The sequence below is a fragment of the Coenobita brevimanus genome, unplaced genomic scaffold, assembly GCF_032717465.1.
Source record: "Coenobita brevimanus isolate Jiangsu-jjx unplaced genomic scaffold, ASM3271746v2 jjx.HiC_scaffold_2635, whole genome shotgun sequence".
In the NCBI taxonomy this organism is placed as follows: domain Eukaryota; kingdom Metazoa; phylum Arthropoda; class Malacostraca; order Decapoda; family Coenobitidae; genus Coenobita; species Coenobita brevimanus.
Genome location: NW_027643582.1, coordinates 52,010 through 67,520, shown reverse-complemented (window position 1 = coordinate 67,520; position 15,511 = coordinate 52,010).

The window sequence follows — 15,511 nt, the reverse complement described above, 5'->3', positions numbered from 1 at the left end:
CAATCTAGTTCATCCTTCAGTTACTGCGTATGTGGCGCGTCCCGTGGACATTGGTACCCAGGCCGCATGTATTCCTAGAATCCTTGCCATACACACCCTCAAACCCAAGGAAAAAATATTGTGTCGATAACGCACTGGTCAAAAAAAAAAAAAAGAAAAAAAAAAAAAAAAAGCCACTTTCATAGATCTGTCTCCACGATGTCATACCTAAACACCGTCCGGCATGATTGCACACGCGTCATGACTGACGAGAAAATAATCGAACCATGTTGCCTACTCGTCAGTCATCTGCACAGGCCTTCAAATCACACCCATACACGACGGATTTATCTACACCATCACCGTGGTTGCGCAGTTATGAATTACCCTCCATGGGGCCGGTCAGAGGTTTGAAAAAAACAAAAATGTACCGACGATAGAAATCTTAACTACACTATGTTCCCTCTACCGCCAGACGATTTTATTCGCCTTTGGAATGGCCCTCTGCAATCACAGGGTTAAATTCAATCTCCACTAACTCTTTGACTCAATGCAGATCTCAACTCCCTCATTTTCGTCACCGTCAAACCATTTCAGTCAAACTAGGAATGGTCGCTTTTCTTCGAAAAAGTTCAAAACGAAACCTCCATTAACTCTCTCCAGACAATGCAGATCTTCACTAAATATTTCCACTGCCGCCACACGATTATATTCAACCCAACAATGTCTATCGTCATCGCAAGCTTATAAATCTCCTAACAAGAAGAAAACAATCTTACCTACAGGATAATATCGCTACGGCCAAGCGATTTTCATCATATTATGATTACTTATCGTCATGCAAGAGCTAAAAAATCTTCGCTCACCGAGTCACTGAGACACAGCTGTTAATCCGTTCATTTTGGTGGCCATCCAAGGGTTTTCTGCAGGTAAGGACTGCCCTCTCGTAGTATTAAGGGTTAACATCAGGGGCCGCATTCATAAACCATCCTAAGCTTACCTTGTGTATAACATGCATTGCTTATACATTTACCTTCACTCATACAACTACCAAACTACTACACATTCATTAGTAAAGTGAAAAATGAAACAAACAAAGTGATCCTTCATAAAGTTAACTGAATATCACAGACACTGCCTACGCCACCATGATAATGTATTTAAGTACATATTCCAGGTTAGATATAAAACAGCTGGGTATCACCAACCTTTGTACTGGCCTTATATCTTTGTTAAAGGAGCAGGTCTCGCAACCTTCTCACATACATTATCACAATGGGCGGGTTAAAGGCACAATTGAAAAGGCAAGCTGCTTTGGAGAGGCGGCGAGCTGAGCAGGTGTGCCCCACCAGTGCCTTCAGAGGCCAGAACAACAAGGGTGTTCCTGCACAGTGTCTATACAGGTACGCCCCAGGAGAGTACCATAAGAAAATCATGACTCTAATCACTGTCCTCATAGTCCTCAGACAAGGTGATAGCGATCATCAGTGATTCGCCTCTTTATTTTCGGCCTCTCCCCCCTCCTGCTCCTTACAATAGTTACCGGTCACACCCCCTCCCCCCACCCTCCCCCCTCCCCCGTGGCAGCCACCTTGTCGTGGTGGGGGAGCTTACGTGCCCCGGTGGTCCAGGCAGGGTCTCCCATGCCGGACACCTCGCTAGTGAGGGCACAACCAAGAGCTGCCAACCACATGTATGTAGACGTGCACTTTTGTATATACTAACAGCTTTGTTGCCTAGTTATGCAAACGACCTCCCTCCCTCTGCTCTGAAAGGAGGCTGGTGACCTGCAGAAGATCAGCTTCAGCCTGCAGCCCATCCGGTGCACGTTTACGTGAACTTGTGGTCACACAACAACATGAGCAAATCTACAAAGGCACCAACATCCCCTTCTGACTTTGTCCTTTGACCTTTATCTTCAAAGGTCTATAGCAATCACGTACATCTCCCAGGGTCTTTATTGTTTTTTTTTACATCTGATGCAACTTTATCCAATACCGTAGTTGTGCAACAATACTGCAACTAAACACACACACAGACAAACCAAGCCAACACCATAACCGTCTTGACGGAGGTAACAATAACAACAACATGATTATCATCTGCCACCTCCTCAGGTAATGAGATGATGAAAAGCATTTCAGAAAGTTTTTGTCAATAACATTCTATGTTTATATGTATGTATGGATGGATGGATGGATGGATGGATGGATGTATATATGTATACAGTAGTCGTGGCCATAAATAATCACCTATCCTTCCGCCCCCCCGTGCCTCAGGCTGGCTACTTTATGCGCGGCAAGTTATACTAGAGTAAGAGGAGCTGAGAGGGAGGGGCCAGATAGAGAAGGGAAGGTGGGTGGAGGGACGAGAGATTTTTCAGGGGTGGAGTGAGGGAGGGGAGGGAGGGTAAGTAGGGGAGGAAGAATGAAATGCGTAGTTGTAGCCGCATCATTTGTCTATTTTCTTTCATTCAGGGCATCATGTAAAGGAGTAAATATTCGGTAGATAATTTGCATTACACCTTGTATAGCGGCGTCAGATAACAAGCATTAGATAGGTGGTGGTTTCAAGAGCTGGCTCATGAGAGAAACAGGCTGACATGACAGATCAAGTATTAGTGCAGAGCCATCGAGGTTGTGTGGGCCCAAATTGTCAACGAGTGGAAGCCAGCGAACGAGAGGACACGAGCCCGCCTCTTCCAGTACACCAATGACGAGTGGGAGCTGTTCAGACGAAACCAGCAAACCATCAACAACATTGTTTCCTTGGTGTCGCGAAGACTGCAAGAGGTTTTTAGGGCAGGAGGCCACTGGGCTACTTACTATGACTTTCCTGATTGCTTTGGCTTGAGCAGTGTAGGTAAACATTGACATAGATATACGAGCATTTTGGAAGAATGCGTAGGATTTTTTCATTTTCCTTCTGATAGATTATGATAGTTATCATATCCACCCACGTGCACGGACATCAGATTTATTGACCTTTTATGCACAATTATTTTTAAATAGCCTTTTCATATAGCGATATTATAAAATAGTTGACATAATGGTGACTACATAAAGGCTTTGTATACCGAGGGGATGATCATATTAATTGTGGACACAGCCATGTCAAAGGTTGCATATAATATTTAGTTCCAAATATTAATAACATATAAGGGTAGAGGACGTTTCTTACACAAACATTACGGAAGTCAAAGCCATCCAGATTCCATTCTGCATCTGATGTTAAAATACACGGATAAACACAAATATCTGGCTCCGCACTAATGTTTGATCTGTCACGCCAGTCAGCCCTTGATATCACCACCTAACTAATGTTTGTTATCTGACGCCGCTATACAAGGTGTACTGCAGCTTTATCTACCAAATAGTAACTCCTTTATATGATGCCCTGAATGAAAGAAAATACACAAATTATGTAGCCACAACTTCGCATATAGTTCTCCCTCCTCTACCTCCCCTTCCTCCCCTCCCTCACTCCACCCCAGCACAATCGCTCTTCCCCCACCCACCTTCCCTCCTCTCTCTGGCCCTTCTCTCTCAGCCCCTCTTACTCCAATGTGACTTGCCACGCATAAAGGAGCCAGCCTGAGGCACGGGGTACAGGAGGATAGGTGATAATTTATGGTCACGACTGTATGTATGTATGGCACCTTACTGTATACAAGTGTGGGGTTCGTTTCGTTTCGTTTCGTTTTTAAAGGCTCCAACATGCTTGCATGTGTCGGCCTTGGTCACCTAATGGCGGCTCTCCATGCTGCACGATCCATTGCAGCCTCCCTGTTCAGTCCCTTAACCCTAAGGTCACACTTAATGACCTCGTCCCATGTCTTTCTCGGTCTACCCCTCATAACCCCACCCCCAATATTAACACTTCTCACCTTCCTCACCCAATTATCATCCCCCATCCTCTCCACATGTCCAAACCACCTCAATCTACCTCTCCTCATCACAACACCAATACACTCCAGTCCCATCCTACCTCTCAACTCTTCCATTGTAAACCCAGCCCCTCCAGGCATTGGACGCAGGGACGCACTGCACATCCACCTAATCATTGTCATTTCTGTACGTCTGAGCCGGCGAATGTCTTCCTCCTTCACTGCCCAGGTCTCACTGCCATACAGCATTACACTCCTAACACATGCTGCATACAAAGACCCCTTAGCACGTAGGGAGAGCCCTCTCAATGTCAGGAAAGGCAAGAGCTCCCTGAACTTCTTCCAACCATTTCTCACCCTAGCCACAGAGCTAGCTCCAGCCCCACCTCCAGCACACATGTCTCCCAAATAACAAAACTCTTCCACACACTCAAGAGATTCACCAGCAAGTTCAATCCTTTCACGTCTGACGATCTCCACCTGCTCACCTCGGCACGCCGTACACATAAAATCAGCATTATCTCGCAGTCTACCTCTGATACCACTACATCTCTTATGCACCCATTTATCACACACACCGCACAAGATGGAATTACTTCCCACGCCCTTGTGGCAAACTGCACATGGCCACTCTCCCTCGTCTTTGACAGTACCGCCACCAACCCTAGATATCATCACTTTTGTTTTATCTGCATTTACTCTTAAACCCTTTTGCCCCATACCATCTCTCCACTTCCTAAACCTTTCCTCCGCCTCCCTTTCATTCTCTGCAATCAACACCAAATCATCAGCGTACAACAACTCCCACGGGAGTCCGTTTCTAAAGTCACGTGAAAGGGCTTCAAGTACCATGATAAACAACATGGGACTCAAGACTGACCCCTGATGCACACCAACATTCACGGAAAACTCATCACTCAAATCTCCATTCACTCTCACCTGGGTGTGAGCACCCACATACATGGCCATAACCACTCTAACCAGCCACTCCTCCAAGCCAAGCTTTCTCATTGCTCACTTCACCACCTCTCTAGAGACTCTGTCAAAGGCCTTTTCAAATCAACAAAAACAAAATAAAGATCCCTTCTCCTACCAATATATTTTTCCTGAAGCTCTCGAACAATGAATATGGCATCAGTGGTCCCCCTACCTGGCATAAACCCAAACTGCATCTCATCAATATTCACTCTCTCTCTAATCATACCTTCTAAAACTCTCTCCATTACCTTCATTATCTGATCTACCCATCAGTATATAAGTGTGGTGCGTATGTATGGTACACAGCTGCATACAAGTGTGGGGTATGGTACCCAGCTGTATACATGTGTGGGGTGTATGTATGGTACACAGCTGCATACAAGTGTGGGGTATGGTACCCAGCTGTATACATGTGTGGGGTGTATGTATGGTACACAGCTGCATACAAGTGTGGGGTATGGTACCCAGCTGTATACATGTGTGGGGTGTATGTATGGTACACAGCTGCATACAAGTGTGGGGTATGGTACCCAGCTGTATACATGTGTGGGGTGTATGTATGGTACACAGCTGCATACAAGTGTGGGGTATGGTACCCAGCTGTATACATGTGTGGGGTGTATGTATGGTACACAGCTGCATACAAGTGTGGGGTATGGTACCCAGCTGTATACATGTGTGGGGTGTATGTATGGTACACAGCTGCATACAAGTGTGGGGTATGGTACCCAGCTGTATACATGTGTGGGGTGTATGTATGGTACACAGCTGCATACAAGTGTGGGGTATGGTACCCAGCTGTATACATGTGTGGGGTGTATGTATGGTACACAGCTGCATACAAGTGTGGGGTATGGTACCCAGCTGTATACATGTGTGGGGTGTATGTATGGTACACAGCTGCATACAAGTGTGGGGTATGGTACCCAGCTGTATACATGTGTGGGGTGTATGTATGGTACACAGCTGCATACAAGTGTGGGGTATGGTACCCAGCTGTATACATGTGTGAGGTGTATGTATGGTACACAGCTGCATACAAGTGTGGGGTATGGTACCCAGCTGTATACATGTGTGGGGTGTCGCTGGTGTAGGCGGAAGCACACTCGTCTCACAAGCGACAGGTTTCGGGTTTGATTCCCTGAACAATGATGAGATCTGATGCTGTGAGGGACGCCTTCACGTGTGTGTGTGTGTGTGTGTGTGTGTGTGTGTGTGTGTGTGTGTGTGTGTGTGTGTTTGTCCTATTCCTCTTTCTCTCCAAAACTCACTCACGCTTTCCTTCCCTCTGCCACATTCTGTCCTTTCTCTCAGACACTCATCACCATTTCTTCCCCTTTCCCCTCCCTTCACATCTGTCTCCCCCTCTCCCTCCCCCTCACGACTCCTCTATCTTTCTCCCAATCCCTCCCTCTTCCAAATATTCCCCCCATCCTCTTCCCCCTTCCCTTCCTTCACCCCCTCGCTCTCTCTCTCTCTCTCTCTCTCTCTCTCTCTCTCTCTCTCTCTCTCTCTCTCTCTCTCTCTCTCTCTCATGTCATCCAATAAGGAAAGGCCTCTCATGGTGAAGATGTCAAACTCAATTTTTAATTCAACGGCACTTTTATGTTTGATGCTTGCTACTGCCAGACGATTTTAGTTTGGTTAGGAAGGGCTTTTGGTTGTGCTGGGATGAGGGTGAATAAAATCGTCCAGAGGCAGCAGCAAGAAACTAAACAAGAAATGCAAATGGTAAAGTGTTATTCACTTCACCATCTTCACTATGACAACAACTTTTGTATTTTATTCATGCTGTCTCCAGACGGGTTTACTGAGTTACCGAGGAGACAGATATATTGAGACCTTCACTACACTACCTGACATTATTGTTTAACATGAATAAAATCGTCTGGTGGTAGATTAAAATCTTGACTATGATAACGTGTCTTTGTATCTTTTTATTTGCGGCTGCTGGTCGTAGGTGTTGATCACCATCCACTTCCTTGATGAAGTGCTGCCTATTTTTTCCTTCAGTGACTGTACACTGAGTGAAAAGCCTGAGGGTTTATTTTAACCCAGGAAACCATTTACATCGCTGGAGGGTAACCATATAATCAAACTAAGGGGTGATTTGGCATTTACTAATGTACTCCTGTTAACTGGGTGGCGACGCTAATGCGGGGTCCATCCAGTAACCACACACCAACACTCTTCCCTGCGCCTCGATGTGGCTAGGCGCTGTTCATCGCAGAACAACATCGGTTCACTGAATGGAAAAGTCATGCAGGGGAGACTGTTTGCCTGCGGTTGAAGGGTCTGCTCGACCACACAGACCAAGGATACTCGGCTGCTGCTGCTACTTCTACTACTACTACTAATATTCCTACTACTACTACTAATAAAAATAATAATAATAATAATATTATTATTATTAATGAAAAGAGTAATAATAATAATAATAATAATAATAATAATAATAATAATAATAATAACAATATTATTATTATTATCATTATAACAATAATAATACTCATAATACTTGCAGCTATCAGTCGATTCTATGCAGCTAAGGGAAAGCGGGAGATACAGTTTTCAGATAAAAACTTCAATAATCCCTTCACTACTAACGGTTTCACGTAAGTTGTCTATTTTGTTTGTGTAAGATGTAATTTTTGTGTTATACTTCCAGGTGCCAGACGATTTTAGTTAGCTTAGGAGAGCCTCCTGACAGTGAAAGGACTAATGAATAACTACTGCCTAACCACACCTGATCTTCAAGTCTGTTCAAGGCTGAGTAAAACCGTCCACTTACAGCCACAGTCAAACGAAAATGACATACTCGATGTACAGTTAAAGCATAAGATTCATGGTACTGAGTCTAAAAATGATAAAAGCAAAACTCAGTAGGCTGATGTCTTTCATTTTCCTCTGGCAACCGCCACATGGATCTTTTGGGCGGAATCTGTGCCAGTGAGTGGGTTACCAGCAGCCTCCATAACAGCCTTCGGTACCCTGGCGTCTTATAGGCTTGCTTACTGTAGAGTCCATGTGTGACGCGGGCAAAAAACAGCACCTTGGAGCGGCGAATGACTTCCCTGGTGCTCAGTGCCCTACAAGGATAAAGAGGAATAACTGGTATGCCCAAGTGCGTAATGATGGATTACTCCAGCACTCAGAGTGGAGGTCTACTTCCTGCATATTATTACGTGAACGCCAACCCCGTCTACATGGGCACACGGCACGGTTCCCTGAGGCTTATCTACCTCCTGGGAAGATATCTGAAGGGATCACCCTGGACTGGTGGAGGACAAAGGGAAGGCCGAAAAACTTATGACTGGTGCAAGTCCAACGCTCCTGTCTGGGTTCATGTAGGATATGGGAGGAAGAGTTGCTCCCGGCAGGCGTGCAGATGTAGGACCTTTGTGGGTGGAGTTAGAAGCTGCGTGAGGCAGGGCGCTGTTGCAGCGTTCCACCAAGTCAATGCAGAACGTTTTGATTTTCATCTGTTACTCTGACAGTTTTATGGACTTGGTTTGCAACATGCGCGTCTGCCCAGGTCTGATTACCGAAGTGTGGCCGCCGCGTCCTTCATGCGTAAGACAGTGAACAACCCGTGTCGCCACACGCATGATGTCGTGCCGGGTCGCTATGTTGCATCACAGCTGCGGCAACATTGCATGGCCTGGCATTCTTGTAGCTGCGTTCTTCGACGAAACAGTTCAGCAGGTGTTTTATGAAAGGTAGTGTATGGTTGTGGAACAACTTGGTCGAGTTTATAATTCACTGTGCTCCTTTCTATGGCTTTCAGCACTGTCATGAAGCCTCTACTTGTGTCTGGCGTCAGTCTCTTGTCATCCATTCTCTACCGTCGTGTCTCTGCTGCCGAAGTCACCTGTGATCTGTTGCGCCTTTTTGCAATGTTCTTGCGGGGTGTAAAATAAACAAAACAATACAAACGGTCTCTCGTCATCTTAAAGCGTAAAACCGAATCCACCAACCTTCTGAGCACGACACAAATCTTAACTATCTATTTCCGATACTTCTAAAAAACTTAAAAACAACAGCCTCTCGTCATCGTAAGGACCCCAGAGGCGGTCAGTCATAACTGTGCAATTATGGTGATTGTAGATTCATTGGCTTTGGCCACACACCTGTAACAATCTAGTTCATCCTTCAGTTACTGCGTATGTGGCGCGTCCCGTGGACATTGGTACCCAGGCCGCATGTATTCCTAGAATCCTTGCTATACACACCCTCAAACCCAAGGAAAAAATATCGTGTCGATAACGCACTGGTAAAAAAAAAAAAAAAAAAAAGCCACTTTCATAGATCTGTCTCCACGAAGTCATACCTAAACACCGTCCGGCATGATTGCACACGCGTCACGACTGACGAGAAAATAATCGAACCATGTTGCATACTCGTCAGTCATCTGCACAGGCCTTCAAATCACACCCACACACGACGGATATATCTACACCATCACCGTGGTTGCGCAGTTATGAATTACCCTCCATGGGGCCGGTCAGAGGTTTGAAAAAAACAAAAATGTACCGACGATAGAAATCTTAACTACACTATGTTCCCTCTACCGCCAGACGATTTTATTCGCCTTTGGAATGGCCCTCTGCAATCACAGGGTTAAAATCAATCTCCACTAACTCTTTGACTCAATGCAGATCTCAACTCCCTCATTTTCGTCACCGTCAAACCATTTCAGTCAAACTAGGAATGGTCGCTTTTCTTCGAAAAAGTTCAAAACGAAACCTCCATTAACTCTCTCCAGACAATGCAGATCTTCACTAAATATTTCCACTGCCGCCACACGATTATATTCAACCCAACAATGTCTATCGTCATCGCAAGCTTATAAATCTCCTAACAAGAAGAAAACAATCTTACCTACAGGATAATATCGCTACGGCCAAGCGATTTTCATCATATTATGATTACTTATCGTCATGCAAGAGCTAAAAAATCTTCGCTCACCGAGTCACTGAGACACAGCTGTTAATCCGTTCATTTTGGTGGCCATCCAAGGGTTTTCTGCAGGTAAGGACTGCCCTCTCGTAGTATTAAGGGTTAACATCAGGGGCCGCATTCATAAACCATCCTAAGCTTACCTTGTGTATAACATGCATTGCTTATACATTTACCTTCACTCATACAACTACCAAACTACTACACAGTCATTAGTAAAGTGAAAAATGAAACAAACAAAGTGATCCTTCATAAAGTTAACTGAATATCACAGACACTGCCTACGCCACCATGATAATGTATTTAAGTACATATTCCAGGTTAGATATAAAACAGCTGGGTATCACCAACCTTTGTACTGGCCTTATATCTTTGGTAAAGGAGCAGGTCTCGCAACCTTCTCACATACATTATCACAATGGGCGGGTTAAAGGCACAATTGAAAAGGCAAGCTGCTTTGGAGAGGCGGCGAGCTGAGCAGGTGTGCCCCACCAGTGCCTTCAGAGGCCAGAACAACAAGGGTGTTCCTGCACAGTGTCTATACAGGTACGCCCCAGGAGAGTACCATAAGAAAATCATGACTCTAATCACTGTCCTCATAGTCCTCAGACAAGGTGATAGCGATCATCAGTGATTCGCCTCTTTATTTTCGGCCTCTCCCCCCTCCTGCTCCTTACAATAGTTACCGGTCACACCCCTCCCCCCACCCTCCCCCCTCCCCCGTGGCAGCCACCTTGTCGTGGTGGGGGAGCTTACGTGCCCCGGTGGTCCAGGCAGGGTCTCCCATGCCGGACACCTCGCTAGTGAGGGCACAACCAAGAGCTGCCAACCACATGTATGTAGACGTGCACTTTTGTATATACTAACAGCTTTGTTGCCTAGTTATGCAAACGACCTCCCTCCCTCTGCTCTGAAAGGAGGCTGGTGACCTGCAGAAGATCAGCTTCAGCCTGCAGCCCATCCGGTGCACGTTTACGTGAACTTGTGGTCACACAACAACATGAGCAAATCTACAAAGGCACCAACATCCCCTTCTGACTTTGTCCTTTGACCTTTATCTTCAAAGGTCTATAGCAATCACGTACATCTCCCAGGGTCTTTATTGTTTTTTTTTACATCTGATGCAACTTTATCCAATACCGTAGTTGTGCAACAATACTGCAACTAAACACACACACAGACAAACCAAGCCAACACCATAACCGTCTTGACGGAGGTAACAATAACAACAACATGATTATCATCTGCCACCTCCTCAGGTAATGAGATGATGAAAAGCATTTCAGAAAGTTTTTGTCAATAACATTCTATGTTTATATGTATGTATGGATGGATGGATGGATGGATGGATGGATGTATATATGTATACAGTAGTCGTGGCCATAAATAATCACCTATCCTTCCGCCCCCCGTGCCTCAGGCTGGCTACTTTATGCGCGGCAAGTTATACTATAATAGAGTAAGAGGAGCTGAGAGGGAGGGGCCAGATAGAGAAGGGAAGGTGGGTGGAGGGACGAGAGATTTTTCAGGGGTGGAGTGAGGGAGGGGAGGGAGAGTAAGTAGGGGAGGAAGAATGAAATGCGTAGTTGTAGCCGCATCATTTGTCTATTTTCTTTCATTCAGGGCATCATGTAAAGGAGTAAATATTCGGTAGATAATTTGCATTACACCTTGTATAGCGGCGTCAGATAACAAGCATTAGATAGGTGGTGGTTTCAAGAGCTGGCTCATGAGAGAAACAGGCTGACATGACAGATCAAGTATTAGTGCAGAGCCATCGAGGTTGTGTGGGCCCAAATTGTCAACGAGTGGAAGCCAGCGAACGAGAGGACACGAGCCCGCCTCTTCCAGTACACCAATGACGAGTGGGAGCTGTTCAGACGAAACCAGCAAACCATCAACAACATTGTTTCCTTGGTGTCGCGAAGACTGCAAGAGGTTTTTAGGGCAGGAGGCCACTGGGCTACTTACTATGACTTTCCTGATTGCTTTGGCTTGAGCAGTGTAGGTAAACATTGACATAGATATACGAGCATTTTGGAAGAATGCGTAGGATTTTTTCATTTTCCTTCTGATAGATTATGATAGTTATCATATCCACCCACGTGCACGGACATCAGATTTATTGACCTTTTATGCACAATTATTTTTAAATAGCCTTTTCATATAGCGATATTATAAAATAGTTGACATAATGGTGACTACATAAAGGCTTTGTATACCGAGGGGATGATCATATTAATTGTGGACACAGCCATGTCAAAGGTTGCATATAATATTTAGTTCCAAATATTAATAACATATAAGGGTAGAGGACGTTTCTTACACAAACATTACGGAAGTCAAAGCCATCCAGATTCCATTCTGCATCTGATGTTAAAATACACGGATAAACACAAATATCTGGCTCCGCACTAATGTTTGATCTGTCACGCCAGTCAGCCCTTGATATCACCACCTAACTAATGTTTGTTATCTGACGCCGCTATACAAGGTGTACTGCAGCTTTATCTACCGAATAGTAACTCCTTTATATGATGCCCTGAATGAAAGAAAATACACAAATTATGTAGCCACAACTTCGCATATAGTTCTCCCTCCTCTACCTCCCCTTCCTCCCCACCCACACAACACCCCAGCACAATCGCTCATCCCCCACCCACCTTCCCTCCTCTCTCTGGCCCTTCTCTCTCAGCCCCTCTTACTCCAATGTGACTTGCCACGCATAAAGGAGCCAGCCTGAGGCACGGGGTACAGGAGGATAGGTGATAATTTATGGTCACGACTGTATGTATGTATGGCACCTTACTGTATACAAGTGTGGGGTTCGTTTCGTTTCGTTTCGTTTTTAAAGGCTCCAACATGCTTGCATGTGTCGGCCTTGGTCACCTAATGGCGGCTCTCCATGCTGCACGATCCATTGCAGCCTCCCTGTTCAGTCCCTTAACCCTAAGGTCACACTTAATGACCTCGTCCCATGTCTTTCTCGGTCTACCCCTCATAACCCCACCCCCAATATTAACACTTCTCACCTTCCTCACCCAATTATCATCCCCCATCCTCTCCACATGTCCAAACCACCTCAATCTACCTCTCCTCATCACAACACCAATACACTCCAGTCCCATCCTACCTCTCAACTCTTCCATTGTAAACCCAGCCCCTCCAGGCCTTGGACGCAGGGACGCACTGCACATCCACCTAATCATTGTCATTTCTGTACGTCTGAGCCGGCGAATGTCTTCCTCCTTCACTGCCCAGGTCTCACTGCCATACAGCATTACACTCCTAACACATGCTGCATACAAAGACCCCTTAGCACGTAGGGAGAGCCCTCTCAATGTCAGGAAAGGCAAGAGCTCCCTGAACTTCTTCCAACCATTTCTCACCCTAGCCACAGAGCTAGCTCCAGCCCCACCTCCAGCACACATGTCTCCCAAATAACAAAACTCTTCCACACACTCAAGAGATTCACCAGCAAGTTCAATCCTTTCACGTCTGACGATCTCCACCTGCTCACCTCGGCACGCCGTACACATAAAATCAGCATTATCTCGCAGTCTACCTCTGATACCACTACATCTCTTATGCACCCATTTATCACACACACCGCACAAGATGGAATTACTTCCAACGCCCTTGTGGCAAACTGCACATGGCCACTCTCCCTCGTCTTTGACAGTACCGCCACCAACCCTAGATATCATCACTTTTGTTTTATCTGCATTTACCCTTAAACCCTTTTGCCCCATACCATCTCTCCACTTCCTAAACCTTTCCTCCGCCTCCCTTTCATTCTCTGCAATCAACACCAAATCATCAGCGTACAACAACTCCCACGGGAGTCCGTTTCTAAAGTCACGTGAAAGGGCTTCAAGTACCATGATAAACAACATGGGACTCAAGACTGACCCCTGATGCACACCAACATTCACGGAAAACTCATCACTCAAATCTCCATTCACTCTCACCTGGGTGTGAGCACCCACATACATGGCCATAACCACCCTAACCAGCCACTCCTCCAAGCCAAGCTTTCTCATTGCTCACTTCACCACCTCTCTAGAGACTCTGTCAAAGGCCTTTTCCAAATCAACAAAAACAAAATAAAGATCCCTTCTCCTACCAATATATTTTTCCTGAAGCTCTCGAACAATGAATATGGCATCAGTGGTCCCCCTACCTGGCATAAACCCAAACTGCATCTCATCAATATTCACTCTCTCTCTAATCATACCTTCTAAAACTCTCTCCATTACCTTCATTATCTGATCTACCCATCAGTATATAAGTGTGGTGCGTATGTATGGTACACAGCTGCATACAAGTGTGGGGTATGGTACCCAGCTGTATACATGTGTGGGGTGTATGTATGGTACACAGCTGCATACAAGTGTGGGGTATGTTACCGGTCGGTCTACCTGTGTGGGATGTTTGTATGGTACACAGATGTATACAAGTGTGGGTATGTATACATGTACCCAGCCCAGCTGTATACATGTGTGGGGTGTATGTATGGTACACAGCTGCATATGGTACCCAGCTGTATACATGTGTGGGGTGTATGTATGGTACACAGCTGCATACAAGTGTGGGGTATGGTACCCAGCTGTATACATGTGTGGGGTGTATGTATGGTACACAGCTGCATACAAGTGTGGGGTATGGTACCCAGCTGTATACATGTGTGGGGTGTATGTATGGTACACAGCTGCATACAAGTGTGGGGTATGGTACCCAGCTGTATACATGTGTGGGGTGTATGTATGGTACACAGCTGCATACAAGTGTGGGGTATGGTACCCAGCTGTATACATGTGTGGGGTGTATGTATGGTACACAGCTGCATACAAGTGTGGGGTATGGTACCCAGCTGTATACATGTGTGGGGTGTATGTATGGTACACAGCTGCATACAAGTGTGGGGTATGGTACCCAGCTGTATACATGTGTGGGGTGTATGTATGGTACACAGCTGCATACAAGTGTGGGGTATGGTACCCAGCTGTATACATGTGTGGGGTGTATGTATGGTACACAGCTGCATACAAGTGTGGGGTATGGTACCCAGCTGTATACATGTGTGGGGTGTATGTATGGTACACAGCTGCATACAAGTGTGGGGTATGGTACCCAGCTGTATACATGTGTGGGGTGTATGTATGGTACACAGCTGCATACAAGTGTGGGGTATGGTACCCAGCTGTATACATGTGTGGGGTGTCGCTGGTGTAGGCGGAAGCACACTCGTCTCACAAGCGACAGGTTTCGGGTTTGATTCCCTGAACAATGATGAGATCTGATGCTGTGAGGGACGCCTTCACGTGTGTGTGTGTGTGTGTGTGTGTGTGTGTGTGTGTGTGTGTGTGTGTGTGTGTGTGTGTGTGTGTGTGTGTGTGTGTGTGTTTCTCCTATTCCTCTTTCTCTCCAAAACTCACTCACGCTTTCCTTCCCTCTGCCACATTCTGTCCTTTCTCTCAGACACTCATCACCATTTCTTCCCCTTTCCCCTCCCTTCACATCTGTCTCCCCCTCTCCCTCCCCCTCACGACTCCTCTATCTTTCTCCCAATCCCTCCCTCTTCCCAAGATTCCCCCATCCTCTTCCCCCTTCCCTTCCTTCCACCGCTCTCTCGCTCTCTCTCTCTCTCTCTCTCTCTCTCTCTCTCTCTCTCTCTCTCTCTCTCATGTCATCAATTAAGGAAAGGCC